This window comes from Macaca mulatta, chromosome 16 (assembly GCF_049350105.2).
Source record: "Macaca mulatta isolate MMU2019108-1 chromosome 16, T2T-MMU8v2.0, whole genome shotgun sequence".
In the NCBI taxonomy this organism is placed as follows: Eukaryota; Metazoa; Chordata; class Mammalia; order Primates; family Cercopithecidae; genus Macaca; species Macaca mulatta.
The window spans coordinates 61,789,738-61,807,422 of NC_133421.1; the positions used below are offsets into that span (position 1 = coordinate 61,789,738).

The 17,685-nt window shown below is 40.4% G+C and overlaps 1 protein-coding gene and 1 pseudogene across 4 annotated transcripts in view; both read left to right on the forward strand.

Annotated features, from left to right (window-relative positions):
- The window catches only part of SKAP1 (src kinase associated phosphoprotein 1), a 325,743-nt gene that overhangs the window by 207,154 nt on the left and 100,904 nt on the right, over positions 1-17,685 (forward strand). The gene's annotated exons all lie outside the window — the stretch shown is intronic.
- LOC144335627 (U6 snRNA-associated Sm-like protein LSm3 pseudogene) lies at positions 14,227-14,799 on the forward strand (annotated as a pseudogene).

A 17,685-nucleotide genomic window follows, 5' to 3' on the forward strand; every position in this document is an offset into this window, starting at 1 on the left:
ATTCTTAAGTCCAGGGCCCTTATTACTGCACTTTCAGATGTATGCATCTCCTACCTTCCCCAATTTAAGGGACCTGCTGGTTTCAGTATTCATAATAAGGAATTGAGATGAGGCTGAGGAAAATAAGTGCATCATAGTTAGGACAGACAGGCGGAGGAAACAGCAGTCATTCTTGTAGCTAGAAAAACAAGGAGAAAAAGCTTTTTTCCATGGGCATCTAGGGCTCAGCAACTTTCATTACTGAGCTCATGGGCCCTCCACATAATCCATGTGGTACAAATTAAATTTGAATGCTGTTGGTAACCTGAACAATGCTTTCTATTTATAAGACCCTTTTCTCCCAAAGAGTGCAAATCATTTCACACACAGTATTTCAAGCATCACCATATTTCTGTAAAAGAAGTTTTATCATCTTGATTTCAGAGAGGGAAAAAATGAGCACAGAAAGCCTATATACCCAAATCTACTTGATAAATAAATGTGTGGCAAAATCAATAACAAGATCTAAAATCTCTGACTCCCTGTTATATTCAGTCCTTTAATTCATTGATTTTTAAAGTGTTGAGTAAGCACCTACTGTGTGTGCCAAGAGCTGGGAATACAGGGAGCCTCTATGGGACTGCCATTAACTTATTCAATCCCATTTATCTCTAAATCAGTTTTAGTGAGGGAGAAGCATATTGAAATATACTATTTTACTTTAAAGAATTTGCATGTACATACTAGAAATACAAATTCTATTTCACTTTACCATGAATGAACCAGAGGCCATAGTAGACTGCCCTTCCCTATTAAAATTTAAATTTCTGCACCCTATAGTTATTTGTAGTCCTTTCCAAATCTGTTGAAATTTAATAGATTCAATATGGCTATGTAAAAGCAGTAGTTCTCGAATGTGTTCTGGTACACTTGGCAAAACTTCATTCAATATATGTTTAATTCCATCATACAAACAACTCTACTGACATAAAATATGACCACATTATATGTATACAATATAAACTCTCAGCCAGAAGCACACCCATATCCCCTCCCCCAAAAGGCCACTAAGTATGGCTTTTTGAAATAAGCATGATCAGTGATCTCCAAAATTTTCCATTAATATATTTATTTACCATTTGTTCTTTTTTGGCCACCTAAAGTGGTAAAATAACACAAGTGTAAGAGAAAATTTAAATTTGATGACATTTCCTATCCATTAACTAAGCATAGATATGATACCACATTGTTCCAGAAAGAATCTAAGGCAAAAACCAGTTTATTTTGTTAAGAATTATTATTCTATTTGAAAAATGGAAGAGCTCAGTCAATAGAAGAATAGTTATAGAGCAACTATATTTAAATCATCTTCATCACTAGAAAACACTGGCTTTATTATGTCATTTCCTGACTGAAAACTTTCAATAACTCTGCAAAGCTGAGGAGACCTCCTAGTCTCTCCAATTTAAAGGACCTGCTCATTTCAGCATTCATAATGAGAAATTGGATTGAGGGAAACTAGGGAAAACTAGATTATTAGAACTTGTTAGCCTGACTTTTAATCTTTCAGAGTTTGTCCTCTACTCATAGGATAAATGTTTAGCTTATTTCCTAGAATACCCCCTCACCTACATATCCAACAAAAGCTCCAGGCATCAGTCAAGTTACTGTTGGCTAAGAACACATTATACTCAGTGTAGACTTTCAAGCTCTTGCTTGTGCTGTTTCCTTTCTGGAAAGTTCCTCCTCTCTCTCTCTCTCTCTCTCTCTCTCTCTCTCTCTCTGTCTTCCATCTCTCAGAGTTCAGCTCAAGGTACTCTTCTCCACAGTCTATACACACTGCCTTCTCTGTGCTGTAGGTTTTTATTTTGGTACCTAATCATATACTTTCTTTATTGTTAGTTAACAATTTCAGGTATTCAGCTAGAGGCCATCTGCTCTTCCTCTCATACTTCTCACATACAGTGCCATGCACATCTGCTCTTCCTTGGTACTTTGTACTTGTAGTCATAGAACATGCCAGTAAAGTTCTGAGTGAATAACCCCAAGCAAACTGTTAACCATCGGTCACTATGAGCTCATAAAAACTGGTTAAATTGGCTTATTTTCAACAATTGCTTATTTTCAAATACATGTGATAGTTCTTCTAGACTTGATTGATGGAAATTTGCAGGCATTTCTGTGCTTAGACTGATTTACCACTTCTGTGGCCTGGTTTACATAGATACATATCCACATGCGACATTTGCCCACACTTCAGTTTTCAGCAGTTCATAGATGATGCCAAAAGGGCTTTTTCATACACTGCACAGCATATAATGATAGTAATGTGGAAATTTAGGGGCAACTAGGAAAGTGTCCAAAATATAAGGGAGCGGACACATAATTCAGAGAACTGCTGTGTTGCTCATAATTGAGCACCAGTGTCTTAGTTGTGCCGGAAAACCACTCCAGAGAAGTTAGAAACCTGAAATTGTAAGGGCCCTAAATTTCCACATAATAATTTTTATCTTACGTTGCTATAACTCAATTTCCATTTACCAAGCGAGAATCAGCAGTTTTTAGAATGCCAGCATCTCCAAAACCACACAGGAATTCAGCTTAAAATCTGGTAGCGTTTTAACACTGAAGAGCTTAACTTCAAACCATGCACCTTTTAAGAGGACTTTCTTTTTTTTTTTTTTTTTTTTTTTTTTTGAGACGGAGTCTCACCCTGTTGCCCAGGCTAGAGTGCAATGGCGTGATCTCTGCTCGCTGCAACCTCTGCCTCCCAGGTTCAAGCGATTCTCCTGCCTCAGCCTCCCAAGTAGCTGGGATTACAGGCACTTGCCTCCATGCCCAGCTAATTTTTGTATTTTTAGTAGAGACGGGGTTTCACCATCTTAGCCAGGCTGGTCTCGAACACCTGACCTCATGATCCACCCGCCTCAGCCTCCCAAAGTGCTAGGATTACAGGTGTGAGTCACCGCGCCCGGCCCGAAGAGGACATTTTAGGAAGCTTTAAAAATATTCTTCTACAGCACTTTGGGAGGCCGAGGCAGGCGTATCATGAGGTCAGGAGTTCAAGACCAGCCTGGCCAACATGGTGAAACTCCATCTCTACTGATAATACAAAAATTAGTCAGGTGTGGTGGCAGGGGCCTGTAATCCCAGCTACTCAGGAGGCTGAGGCAGGAGAATTGCTTGAACCCGGGAGGTGGAGGTCACAGTGAGCCGAGATTGCGCCACTGCAATCCAGCCTGGGTGACAGAACAAGACTCTGTCTCGGAAAAAAAATATATATATATATATTCTTCTATATGCATCTCCTATTTTAGCTATGTACATTTTTCAGCTACAAAAGCAAAGCAAAACAAAACAAAAAACCCAAGGCAGTTCATTAATATCTCTTGAACACGGTTTTTCTTAGAGGCAGAAAGAGTGTAGGAGTATGAAGGAAGAGTAATTAATGGAAAGTAACTTCTAGAAAATCCTAGATGATAGCTAAAACTATTATTGGTTTGTATTAGATTGAGGAACCCTTTTCATCGTATTTGCCTAGGGTTTCCTCTAGACCAAGCTCCTTTTACCTCAGCTCCCTATGCTTAGGCTCTTTGTGGTTCCCTCTACTTCTCTGTAGCTAACTGTAGCAACTTAATTTCTGAGAGAGTGGTAAGAGTTCCAAGTTACCCCTTAGACATTTCTGGCACCACCAACCACCATGGTTGTGGTTGACTGGGTTTACTATAATAATAATTCTTTATGTTTACATACCATATTTCATCACAGAATGACTACAAATTATAGAGGTTAACCAATTGGGCTTTCTCCCTCCTTTATCATCAGGAGAGTAGGCAACAGAGACGTCTAGACAGAGAAATTTAGTTAGGGATGTTTCAGTATTGATAAGTGAGTTTAGGGCAAGAGTCCTAAAATATGCAGTGCTCTCTGTGAAGGACAGGTTTTTAAACCACACCACCATCCCACTGTTGAACTGGAGAACAGAACTGAAAGAGACTGCAGGCAATCTTGTGGATTTCTTAAAGATACTCAGCAATTCTGATCCCACAATTATTTAACTTCTTGAAATTGCTCCTGTTTTAATTTAAGCCAGTTTCTCTTGCTGCATGAACAGAATTAGCTGGTTAGTACCCTCCTTATGAAACATTTGATATAATGCACAATGCAGTACTCGAAGGTTTAAACCAAAACACCATTTAGCCTTATGAGCTCCAGGCCAGGAAATACAAATTCTTTTAGCCTTGCCTATGTAATTTATCTAGGATTTTTAAAAAGTAATTCTGTAGCAAACTTTACTCAAGGAGAAACTGTTGTAGTCATTCTTCCTTTGTTTCCTAGTGTTTGAGAAGTTGACAAAGGAATTAATTAGTAACAAACTACATTGGTAGTTTTTTGTCAACTTTTTTATTGCAATACATCATATATACAGAAAATGCACAAATCATAAATGTAGAACTCAATGATTTTTTTTTTTTTTTTTTTTTTGAGACGGAGTCTCACTCCGTCAGCCAGGCTAGAGTGCAGTGGCGCAATCTTGGCTCACTGCAACCTCCACCTCCCGGGTTCAAGCGCTTCTCCTGCCTCAGCCTCCTGAGTAGCTGGGATTACAGGTGCGCGCCACCACGCCCAGCTAATTTTTATATTTTTAGATTTTTAGTAGAGACAGGGGTTTCATCATATTGGTCAGGCTAGTCTGGAACTCCTGACCTCGTTATCCACCTGCCTTGGCCTCTGAAAGTACTGGGATTACAGGCGTGAGCCACCGTGTCCAGCCCAGTGATTTTTTTTTTTTTGACAGAGTGAACACACTCATGTAAGCCCTACCCACATCAAGATATAGAACATTACCAGTATCTCTAAAGCTTCTCTCTCTCTTTCTTTTTTATTGTTATTATTATTATTTTTTTTTTTTTTTTTTTTTTTTTTTTTTGAGATGGAGTCTCGTTCTTTCACCCAGGCTGCGGTGCAGTGGCACAATCTGGGCTCACTGCAACCTCCACTTCCTGGGTTCAAGAGATTCTCATGCCTCAGCCTCCCGAGTAGCTGGGATTACTGGCATGTGCAACCATGCCCGGCTTTTGTATTTTCAGTAGAAACGGGGTTTCACCATGTTGGCCATGCTGGTCTCAAACTCCTGACCTCAAGTGATCCTTCCACCTCAGCCTCCCAAAGTGCTGGGATTACAGGCGTTAGCCACTGCACCTGGCCCAAAACTTCTCTTTATGCCCCTTCCCAGTTATCTCCACCAAAATAACTACTATTCTGACTTCTATCACCAGATTAATTTTTCCTATACTTGAACTTCATATGAACAGATTCGTACTATATATACTTTTGTGTGTCTGGACTCTTTCATTTAGCATTATAATTGTGAGGATTGTCCGTATTTTTGCAAGTAGCAATAGTTCCTTTGTTCTCATTACTATATAGTTTTTCCTTTATTCATTTTATTTCATTCTATGGAAGGTAAACATATGGGTTCTTTTTCTGCTTTGGAAATATTGTAAATAATTCTGCTGTGAACAATCTTATATCAGATTTTTGGAGCACCATTATGTTGGCATTTCTGTTTGGTATATATCGAGGAGAGGATTTGCTGAATTAGAGAGTATGTGCATATTCTGCTTTAGGAGAGTCTACCAAACATTTTTCCAACAGATTTGTACCATTTTGTACTCCCACCAACAATGTGTGAAAATTCCAGTTGCTCCTCGTTCTCACTGATACTTGGTATTGTCCGTTTTTCTTAATTTTAGCAATTCTGGTGGGTGGCCATAGTAGTTTCTTCAATTGAAATAAACCAGCTGCCTGGAGGGATTAGGTCTCTGAAAATATCCTTTTTTCCTACTGCCGTTGTATGTTTGCCAGTGAATCACAGGAACATCTACTCTGTGAGGAACAAAGTGGTAGCCTAGCCCTCATTTGCATGACTTTGAACTGTTATCTGTGGCTGCTGTAGATTCTAGCCAGAGCAGACTGGGAGACACCGTGTGCAGCCAGATAACCTTTTCTTGTTCATTAAGGACCCACTTAGCTCTCCATGGGGCTGCAGCAGACAACCTAGAAAAGCAGGTAATGACTTTATGATTATATAATGCTAATCTCATCAATAATAATTCTAAGAGGAAAAAACCCAGAATTTAAATAACTGGGTTATGGTACCAACACACAAAAGTATGAAAGTCAGGTTGAGGACAACTGTACTTGTTTTTGCAACTAACATATAACTGACATGACCCTATTCTCCATAATACGTATTCAGAGAGACTTTTAAATTGGATGCTGAAATCTTGAGGGGGGGGTTTAATTGCCTTGAAGTGTTTTGAAAATACTAACCAATAAACAGTCATATTAGAAATAGGCAGAACTGGTGCTTTATTTGAGAGTGGACATATAAGAGTTTCAAAAAGGTTTGTGCATGATAATTCCTCTCCTTTTGTCAGCAAGAAGTTCAAGTTCAGTGACCAGTTTTTTCACCAATGAGAGGTGAATAGTACAACTGACTTTTAAAATCAAATGTCAGATTCCACATAATTCCCACCTTGGTTTTAGTTTCTCAACAATGGAATACAATTTTCAATAAATCTAGAGATAAAAATTCTGCCCAAGTAACCTCATTAATATTGAGGGGACTCTTCTCTATTGGAAATCTGTGCGTTTTGTTCAAAAAATTGGAAGCAAAGAATGTTTTAAGGTTAATTCTAGAGATTCCAAAATTAAACATATACTATTAGATAAATACTAATAGGAAATTATGTTGTTATATTTTTTCTCTTTCTCAATCTGCCTTTCTCTTTATTCCCACTGTAAAATGTGTGTGCGTTTATTCCTTTCTACTTTATGTTCTGATTTCACATGGCCACCCCATGAGGGTTTTTTTTAACAATCTGAAACCCCCAAAATATTGAATTATTATGGAAACAAGGTGCAATATTTCAAGCGTCACTCTACAATAAAAGTAACAGGATAATGGTTTTCTTTCTCAGTTCAGATATTAGAGGCCCAAATATTGATTGCCTGTTTCTTTTGCCTCCTGTCCTCTGATGAAACTACACTTTTGACACAGAGTCACAATAAAATGTGCCCTTTCCAGTATGAGATCTCTGTAAATGTCATTCACACAGTCATTGTTTTCTAATTCTCTGCATTTTCATCAGAGTAGCACACAAGCTCTTCGTTGAGTGGAGAGAGAGCAAGCAGTGTTTAAATTTAGAATTCACTAGAACAACCAAGTTCCATTATTTTGCTAAGGACAGTTACAGTCTAACAATAGGACTCCTTTTCCATAGTGTTTATGAAATTATTATTCTTAGAATTGACTAAGTGATGAGGACTTTGATAACTAGAGGTTTCATGAAATACTGTTGGGAATATTGATGTTGGGTTTGCCAGGCAAAGAGAGGTTGTAAAATCAGTGTGAATGTCAGTGTTTAGGGATGAGAAGGGATGGCTGGTAACATAAGCTGAAGTCAAGCTGGAGACCTAGAGGAAACAGCTGCTCCCTAACCCAACTCTGCCAGCCAGTCTTCCTCCTGACCTGCAACATTCTTGCTGTCTCAGCCCCAGATCTCTGATCCTAGCTGTTAGCAAATGATTTGGGATTTTGTTTAAGGATAAATATTAGTGGTAGCCTAGCTTGAGGCCACCAAACTCATTTCATTTGTGCCCTGCACCAAATTTGATCCCAAAGGTGGCAAGCTGGCACATTAACACAATGTGATACTTAGTACCTTCCTCCTCCTCTATGAAATCAGTTTATCCAACAGTATCTCATACAAATGACCTGCAAAAACAAGCCATACACAAAGCTTTCACTAACATCTTGATAAATGTAATCGGTGCACCTATGGCTTTTCAAGATGTTCCTATGCTGTGACCCTCTGTTTCACATAATGTAGCCTTTTAATTTATGTCCAATAGCTTACCAGTCAGTCAGCACTGGCATCCTTTTTCTAACCTCAAATCATTGTCTGATAATCCATTTTGGTGCCTTTATTAGCCTTGAAGGTAGTTTGAGATGTTAAAATCTTTTTTTAACAAGTTTGCCTTGGATAAGAGATGTTGCAGTGGGCTCCATATATGTTTTTTACCTTTACCTAACCTTTTCTTATTTATTCAGAGACAATATCTTGCTCTGTCACCCAAGCTGGAGTGCAGTGGCACAGTCTCAGCTCACTGCAGCCTCGACCTCTTGGCTCAAGCTATCCTCTCACCTCAGCCTCCTGAGCTGAGGTAGTGTGCACTACAGCTGTACACCATCAGGCCAGGCTAATCTGTGTGTATTTTGTAGAAGTGGAGGTTTCACCATGTTGCCCAGGGCTGGTCTCAAACTCCTGAGCTCAAGCAATCCACTCATCTCCGTCTCCTGCAATTTTTATCTGGCACCATTACAGCTGATCCCATATTGACAGCAATCCTACTAGAAATCTATTCAGAAACCCCTGTTCTGTTCATCTTTGCATCATCCTATCTGGAAGGCAAAGTTACCCAGGAGAACACTGAGAGGGCAGGTCTCACTGTCTTTTCTTTTTGCTTGCTTACTATTGATTGTCCCTAGAAGAAAGGTAACTGATTTAAGGGGCTTGAAAATGGTTTGGACAGACTATAAAGAAAATAAAAATGAGATCAGTATGAAGAAGTCAATACTACACACCTTTTTCAAATTTGACAAAAACATTTAAGTTCTGAAATATTTCAGGTAACAAAAAAAATATGTGATAAGAGAGAGGCTTACCTGAGATATATTTTAGGAAATCTAGACTTCAGTTCTTTCTTATATTCCCCCTTTTCACTCTCAACACGTGAAATGCTGAAAATGGAATTTTTGCTTCTTATATTAGAAGAATTTTCAACATTTAAATTTCTTAGACAGTTTCAAATCTGATACTTATAATATTTGCCAATCCGTCCATGAAAGAACATGTATTCTAGAGAATATCTGACAAAAGAAAGGCCAAAATTGTATCTCTTATGAATATTCAGGTCAGGTTCAGTAGCTCACACCTGTAATCCCAGCACTTTAGGAGGCCAAGGTATGTGAATCTCTTGAGCTCAGGAGTTCAAGATGAGCCTAGATAACACAGCGAAACCCTGTCTCTACAAAAAAATACAAAAATTAGCCTGGCATGATGGTGCTCACCTATAGTCGCAGCTACTCTGGAGGCCGAGGTGAGAGGATCCCTTGATCCTAGGAGGCAGAGGTTTCAGTGAGCTGAGATTGTACCGCTGTACTCCAGCCTGGGCAACAGAGTGAGATCCTGTCTCTCTCTCTCTCTCTCTCTCTCTCTCTCTCTCTCTCTCTATATATATATATATATATATATATATATATTCATAGTATTGGGTGCTTGTGCAAAGTGGACATAGGATACATAGTTCTTAAGACTTATCAGCAATATGTTATTTCAATTTCATAAGCAAGTAAGATAAATAGTGGCTTTACAGTTATCACACACTCTTATCAATGGATGTTGTCAAGATAGAGTTCAAGATAGAATTCAAGATAGATTCAAGATAGAATCTCAGTTGTAAACTCTCTATTCAGAGTTTTGTCTATAAAGTTGTATTGCTTCCTATAACTCAAACAAGATCAAGTTGTAGCTGGCACCATTTTCCTCAGAGTACCGAAGATGTAACTGCTCCTTTTTAAGAAATGTCAAAAGTCACCAGAATTCATACTGCCAAGAACAACATGTGTGTGATGTGTTGCTAAGCTTCCCTCTGCAGGTTTCCCCTCTATGCCAGTGGTGTGAACCCAGCAGCTCAGAATGAGGTCATTTCACAAAGGTGGGCATCTTGAACCCTTATGGCATCCTTCAGATAATGCATAGGTCAGAGATGGAATAAACAAAGCAATATGCCGAGAGCCAGCTGTTTAAGTGAGGAGGAACAGGCCTGGGAGTAAAGGGAGTAAAAGGATTGCAATTAGGCTCAGGGGCTCTCCTGAAAGGTGAGCTTGCCCTGTTGGTGCTTCTCTTACACAGTGAAAGGAAAGGAGGAAAATTGTCTCAAATCAGAACCAGGGAGAGCTGGTGATGCTGGGGCTGCCTCTATCTAAACCCTGATCTCATACTGCTTCCCTGTGGAGAATTCTCTGAACTGCAGCTTCCCTCTGTGGGCCCCTGCCTATCATGTCCATCTAGTGTGGTCTCGAGCCTGGACTTGGTATCATCCAAGAGCAGAAAAAAAAAGGATGTGTGTGTGTGTGTGTGTGTGTGTGTGTATATATGTGTGTGTGTGTGTGTGTGTATATATATATATATATATATGTGTGTGTGTGTGTGTGTGTGTGTGTATATATATATGTTAAGAACCTCAGCAAAAAGAATAGGGAGGCCATGAGAAAATGGTCCTATCCTGAGTCCAGAGTCATATCTCACAGCAGGCTGATCTGACAGGTCTGCATCCTCACCCTTCCCTTTTTACATACCTTTTTAAAAAGCCCAAAGCCTCTGTCTGCCCAATGGTGTTCCTTCAGTTCAGCTTTTGCAGATATATGTTATGGCTTGCACCCTTGGGAATTCCAAATCAATCATTAAAATTGCCTACTATTTCTCCGAATATTTTTCACAAAAGCCAAATCACAAGGCTATGGCCAACATAGAGGTTTCCACTTTTATCTTTTTATCATTATCATCACAGCTTTCTGCTTGTCTTCCTCCATACCCACCCAAGGAAGTGTAGACATAGACATTAACAAGAATACCCTTAGCCGGGCGCGGTTGTGGGCGCCTGTAGTCCCAGCTACTCGGGAGGCTGAGGCAGGAGAATGGCGTGAACCCGGGAGGCGGAGCTTGCAGTGAGCCGAGATTGCGCCACTGCACTCCAGCCTGGGCGACAGAGCCAGACTCCGTCTCAAAAAAAAAAAAAAAAAAAAAACAAGAATACCCCTACCCTTCAGCTACCCTTCTTCAGAGGGCATTAGGGCAATAAAACACATTTTAGATATAGATCTATAGCTAACTATTTCATTATGATATAAAAACAGTACTGTAGGAGCATTACAGTTGGTATGGTGGTTCAATTTCTTATTTCTCTACAATTTAAGAACCAGAGGCCAGGTGCAGTAACACACGTGTAATCCCAGCACTAGGAGAGGCTGAAGCAGGAGGATTGCTTAAGCCCAGGAGTTCGAGACCAGCCTGGGCAACATGGTGGAACCCCATCTCTTTATTTTATTTTATTTTATTTTATTTTACTTTATTTTGAGACAGAGTCTCACTCTGTCACCTAGGCTAGAGTACAGTGGCGCAATCTCAGCTCACTGCAAGCTCCGCCTCCCAGGTTTAAGCAATTCTCCTGCCTCAGCCTCCCAAGTAGCTGGGACTACAGGCACGCATCACTATGCTGGCTAATTTTTGTATTTTTACAAAATTTTACAACCATGTTGGCCAGGCTGGTCTCAAACTCATGACCTCCAGTGATCTGCCCGCCTCAGCCTCCCAAAATGCTGGGATTACAGGCGTGAGCCACTGCACCCAGCCTCTAATTTTAGAAAAAGGAAAAAAAAAAAAAAGGAACTGGAGAAAGCTCAGCTTCTCTTAAGTAAGGAACAATCAGGCCCAGCACAATGGCCTATGCCTGTAATTCCAGCACTTTGGGAGGCCAAGGTGGGTAGATCACTTGAGCCCAAGAGTTTGAGACCAGTCTGGGCAACATGGCAAAATCCCATCTCTACAAAAAATTAAAGAAGAAGAAACAATCAGAAGCTAATAGAAAGCTGTAATTAAAGTTTGATATGTTTTAGAGGAGATGAAGAAAAAGGCAATACATCCTTTGGGCTGGTCAGTGGTATTTTGTAGTGAATATTCAGAATCAGAAAGTATAAAGGAAGTTGATGCTGTAATTCACATTCCACAGAGAACCTGTGATCCTTTCTGTTCCTCTCCTCTCTGCCTCTGCTGAAGGCTCGAGGGTGAAAGCTGTAAGTTGAAGAGGACAAGCCATCAACAGAGGGTAACTTATGATGAGAAATGAAAATATTTGGATTAGCTATAATACTAAGCCAGTGATATTTACAAATTATTAAACTGCCATCCTCACATCAAACGCTTTTTATTTTATGAAATGCTAAGCTGTACTTTCAGTTTGTTTCAAACTGTCAGGGCCATTATTTGATGTCCCTCTTTGTTTGTTTATCTTAATTAAGATGTAGAATCAATCATTTTTACTTTCTCTCTCCAAGAGCAGCAGCCGGCTCAGAGTCAGGATGAGGTCTGGCCACCCTTGAGTGCTGTGCAGGTGCTGAGCTGTGTTTGTTCACAGAGGGATAAAAAACACATTTGTTCTCCAGGTTGTGTGGATAGACTGACAGATTTCGATAAGAGGGAAAAAAGTCTTCCTCTGTGGTGAGAAATAACGTTTCTATCCAGAATAAGTAAAAGCAGTGGCAAATATCATTCCTGTTACGGAGATGATTTTCCTCAACACATAGTGATAACTCACCTGGGGGTGAGAAACACTGAGGTGGGTTGGAAATAGGAGGCAGAATGTGGTGACCCAGATCAAGCAAGAAGCAGAAGGTGGAGAGCCCTAAACTTTATCCTGTGAATATGACAGTTGTTTTTGCCACACCAGCTTTCTTTTCCATTCCTGATGCCACAGTTCAATCTCCAAGCTGATAGGTCGTAGTGGAATGGCTTATCGTTGGAGAGACCATTTCATATCCAAATTTCTTGTGTTCATCTTTGTATAGAGGTACTTCTGGCCCATCAACTCTGTATAAGGGCCTTTGCAGGGCGTTTACAACAGTACAGCCTGTTGTTGTTGTTGTTGTTGTTGTTGTTTTGAGATGGAGTTTTGCTCTTGTTGCCCAGGCTGGAGTGCAATGGCGTGATCTCAGCTCACCGCAACCTCCGCCTCCTGGGTTCAAGCGATTCTCCTACCTCAGCCTCCTGAATAGCTGGGATTATAGGCACCCGCCACCACACCCGGCTAATTTTTGTATTATTAGTAGAGATGGGGTTTCTCCATGTTTGTCAGGCTGGTCCCAAACTCCCAACCTCAGGTGATCCACCCGCCTCAGCCTCCCAAAGTGCTGGGATTGCAGGCTTGAGCCACTGCGCCCAGCCAACAGTACAGCTTAATTCTGTTGAGGCACCCACTCTTTCCTGTTCAGCGCCCTTTTTGAGAAGCATGCATCCCCTCAGGATAGCTAACCAAGGGTAGAGAAGCAGTCAACTAGACATGGAACAGAATTGAATTCTACACACCAGTCAACCCACTTAGGGATAAAACCTCATCTCCTTAGCACCAGGTCACCTTCACCTCCTTAGCACCATGTTCCTCGATCTAACCGAACTAAATAGCCATACAATTCAATCAGCTGGACAAATGAGAAACACAAAGAAAGGAAATAAGTCTACTGCATGATTTAGGCAGATCAGATTGGAAAAGATACAGTGCTTTACTTTTAAAATCATCCTAGTCAGTGAAGCAATCCAAATATAGCCATAGACTCAAACAGATTATTTGTATTTTATACCACATGCATCTAGAACAGCAGTATCTGTAACATTCATGCACTTGGAGCCCTAGAGTCAGGGGAAAGTATACCTTTTCATTGATCAGAATCTTTTTAAGCACATCTAAGCAAATTTGGATGTGAAATTAGTACTAACATTTCTCCTACTTATTGTGAGCACTAACAGCTAGCGCACACTCCAGTGGTCTTATATGTTGTTCTGCTCCTGAAAGTGTTACAGAAGTTAACTTCAGGAACTTGGACAAGAAGGCCTGCATCCCAGTCCTTCATTAGGCAAGAGGTGGACTTTTGAATCACATAATTCCAAGAGGAAACATAACCTTTCAAAAGATAAACCGACACTTCATTTATTTGAGGCCTCTGTTATGATTCTTGGACCACAGATAACTACTTTGAACAAATTCTCACTCTTCATTAGTGGAAAACACTTTCCTCTAATCGCCACGAATTACCCAACACCTGGAATTAAGCAGTCTTCTCTTACTGTACTCATTTGCTTTCTTTCCAGTGGGATATTCTAGGTTCATAAGGTGACTGCCAATACCTATTTAGCTGTGTGCAATATTACTGGTGTGGCTGAGACTGCTAGCTAGCCCCCAATACCAGGTTCATGGCTGCCCAGAACAACTCCCTGCCTCCCTACCTCCATGGCAACTAGATTTGACCACGTGATTTCAGTTCTGGCTAGTGGAATGTATAAGTAATGTGTCAACTTTTAAGGGCCACACACAAGTGTCCTTAAGCAGGTAGAGGGAGGGTGATGCTCTCTGTGTTGCCCCTCTCCTCCTTCCTGCTGGCTGGAACTGGAGCCAGTTTGGACCATGATGAACAAATGACACACTTTATAAAGATAGAAAGGGCCCGATGAGGAAAGGGCAAAGGATTTGAAACATGGTGGACAACACAGACCAGCAACAAACTACCAACACCATAGAGGAGCCCCTTGATCTTATCAGGCTCGGCCTGGATAAATGAATTTATGGATAAATGAGAGATTACCAGGAGCTTCTAGGCAGATTACATGCTTATGATCTACATTTAAATATGTTATTGGGAGATGTGGAAGGATTGTGACTACTACAGAAATTGAGGAAGAAGCCATCATATATAAGAGATACATAAATCAATGAAACAGAATATTCAAATGCTCTTTTTCCAGGAAGATGTTTTGTCCTGGTTGTCACTCCATTGAGAGTTGGCTGAAACAATTTATCCCATATGGAAAATAAGAGACTTTGTAAAGTTACCTCTTTAAATGTTCAGGACATTCAAAAGAGAAACCAGCAAACATTTTGATATTAAGAAATCCTCCCGCCGGGCGCGGTGGCTCAAGCCTGTAATCCCAGCACTTTGGGAGGCTGAGACGGGCGGATCACGAGGTCAGGAGATCGAGACCATCCTGGCTAACACGGTGAAACCCCATCTCTACTAAAAAATACAAAAAACTAGCCGGGTGAGGTGGCGGGCGCCTGTGGTCCCAGCTACTCCGGAGGCTGAGGCAGGAGAATGGCGTAAACCCGGGAGGCGGAGCTTGCAGTGAGCTGAGATCCGGCCACTGCACTCCAGCCTGGGCGACAGAGCCAGACTCAGTCTCAAAAAAAAAAAAAAAAAAAAAAAAAAAGAAATCCTCCCACTCCTGAAATGAGTTGATTTGTAGACAACTCATAACTTCTATTTTTTTAAAAAAATTTTTGTTGCCCAGCCTGGTCTCGAACTCCTGAGTTTAAGCCATCCTCCCACCTTGGCCTTCCAAAGTGCTGGGATTACAAGCATGAGCCACTGCACCCAGCCTAGATAATTCATAACTTCTTAAGCTAAATGACATTGTTATTTTTCTCGAACTCTTCTAATAAATGTGATCACCAAGATGCAAAACTTTTTCAGGAAAAAAAATGAGAAGCATGAAGTGCCCTCCCATTCCTGGGGTGCCTCCCCCCAGTCTTTTTATATATGAAGGACAAATTACCTTCTATTTTGTTAAAGCCTCTATTATTTGGGGTTTTCTGTCACACTGGCTAAACTAATCCTAATGATACATCTGGTAAGGACTTCCTTTGGGGGGTAGCCAAGGACAAACTGAGTAGGGTAACACTCAGGAAGAGACTATGAGGAATAGAATGGGAAAGATACCACAGTGATGAAATGACTACAAGTGGCCTCTTCAGCCATGGAAATGATTAAAACCAGAGTTATATTAGCACAGATAATAATTTCTTTAATATTTCTTAAATGGTGTTATGCAGAAGTCCTAATTTTTATTGGTTGATTAATGTAGTTTCTTCTAGTCTTGGTAATAATGAAGGATCATTATTGGCTCTTCTCCAGGTCACCTTTTGTTACTTTGGTGCTTATAGCACTTCTCTTGCCCCTCATGCTTGTTCTGATACTCACTGTCCAGGCCCTCCACCTGGGCACCTCCCTGGGCCCACCTCACCAAGGCCCTCCAGCAAGCCATCAGGATGATAAGGACCTAACATACAAATTTACTCTGAGGCTGTGGTTCTCAGCCCTAGATGAGCATCAGAACTACTCATAGAACTTTGTAAAAATAAACATGCCTCAGCCCCACTCCAGATAATCCTGAATCAGTATATCTGGGGTGCAGTTCAGGAATCTACATTTTTTTTAAAGGTAGACAGATGATTCTGATGTGCAGCCACGGTTAAGAACCACTGCTCCAAGGTGTTGACTGATAATGGCTCAGTATAATATTGTCAGTTACACTCACGTGACCTCATGGATAAGCGTCACTGCCTGACATCTATCAGTTATCTACTTCTGCTCAGTGGTCTACCGCATAGGTACAGACAGCTGCGCCTTATCCCTAGGAGAGCTGGAGCTCTGTGCCTCCTCCTTCCAGTGATCTCTGATGTACTAGCTTGTTACCACACTGCGGATGAGAATACCTTGATTAATGTGCTACCTCTCCCAGAGGCATTTGTAGTTCGATGGGGAATAATGTTTTAATCTAAGGGAATGGGCCCCAAATGATGGAATTTCAGGAATTACAGAAGTCAGTTGAGAAGATATTTTGGAAGAGGGGCCCTTTTCCAGTTCACTTAAACACATACCATGTAAGCAGCACCAATTCTACTTATAAAACAACAACAAAACAACTGGGCCTGATTCAGAAGATGTTTTAGACTTCTGAGGGGGAAAGTATCTATTTCTTCATTTTCCTTCATCTGCTGTTTGAAATCACCTTCAGCCCTCACACTTTCTCTTACCTGTGGAGAAGCAGCGCTGTTTGCCCCTAATTCAGCCATAGCTAAATGGCAAGGGAGCTCATGTTAAAAGAGCACATTACACTCTTCTGAATATCCTTTCATACATGGAATCCAATCTTAAAACACAGAGCAAAGAGTCATTTAGTGATCAGTCCCCTATTACAGCCCAGGCACGGCCAGTCTAATCAATATTTTCATGTATCTGGCCAGCTTTTACAAATCTGGGGTAATTAAGATTCTACAATGTCTTAGGCAATCCTTAATATTTCACTGGCTTTTCTTCTCAACTGTTTTGTTTCTTATTATTTTTATCCTTTCCTTCCAGACTCTGTAAATACCCACCTAATAGGACTATCATAAAAACCAAGTTAAATAGGAGGTTCGAATGTGCTCTAAAAAATTTTAAAGCTCTACATAAATGTATAAGAATGTTTCTGTAATAAGGACTGTATTCTTTGGGTAGCATTACTTCAAGTTTTTGATGGAAAGAGGAGGGGGAAAGACTGAGATATAGAGAGACTAACGCTAAGGATTGCCATGAGAATTCCTTCTGTTCCTGCCTTGTCCACTTATTAACTAGGAGGCTTGAGCAAATCACTTTAATTTCTCCATCAAAAGAAAAATGGTCATTTCTCTTATTATAGAAAATTACTCTTATTATAGAGGTAGTGGTGAGGATTAATGAATCAAGGTATATTAGGAGACTTAAGCATCCATAGATTTTGTAAATTCTGCAGAAATAATCTGGAAGGGAGATTTAGATACAGGCCCAAGTCCTAGCTAGACATGGAACCCTGGCATCCAGACACTCGCCCCTCAGTTCTAATTATTAGTACACTCCCTCTGCTAAATAGGATAAAAGGAAGAATTTTTGTTCTTGTCCATTATAAAAACACATTGAATTGTCTATGGAGATTTTGTAACTATCAAAGATTTATTGCCCTGGAAATAAGAATTTGTAATAAGAGTGTTACCATACCTTTGTTGGTGTGAACT